At 36.6% G+C, this 336-nt stretch overlaps 1 protein-coding gene across 1 annotated transcript in view; it reads right to left on the reverse strand.

Annotated features, from left to right (window-relative positions):
• LOC107670572 (uncharacterized) overlaps positions 1-336 on the reverse strand; it is a 10,188-nt gene that overhangs the window by 1,703 nt on the left and 8,149 nt on the right. The gene's annotated exons all lie outside the window — the stretch shown is intronic.

The following is a 336-nucleotide window of genomic DNA, read 5'->3' on the forward strand; positions in this document are numbered from 1 at the left end:
TATATATATATATATAAAGCCTTCAATCAGCAAGGATGCATCAAATCGATCAAACGTGACAGTAAAGACATTTATAATGTTCCCAAAAAAATCAAACATATTTCAAATAAATGTTGTTATTTTGAATTTTCTATTAAAGGCACAATATGTAATTTTCGCCGCTGGAGGGCGCGTATTCAAAACAAACAAAGAGGCAAAGGCGTAGTTTGATGACACAGTGACTGAGTGTGGAATCATGGGAGTTGTCGTCTTGATCTCCACAGCCGATGCAATCTGACGGGGCTCAGGCAGAAATCATGTTCATGGATGAGCTAATGATTTATTAACGTAGTAGAA

This window comes from Sinocyclocheilus anshuiensis, unplaced genomic scaffold (assembly GCF_001515605.1).
Source record: "Sinocyclocheilus anshuiensis isolate Anshui unplaced genomic scaffold, SAMN03320099.WGS_v1.1 scaffold140, whole genome shotgun sequence".
Lineage (NCBI taxonomy): Eukaryota > Metazoa > Chordata > Actinopteri > Cypriniformes > Cyprinidae > Sinocyclocheilus > Sinocyclocheilus anshuiensis.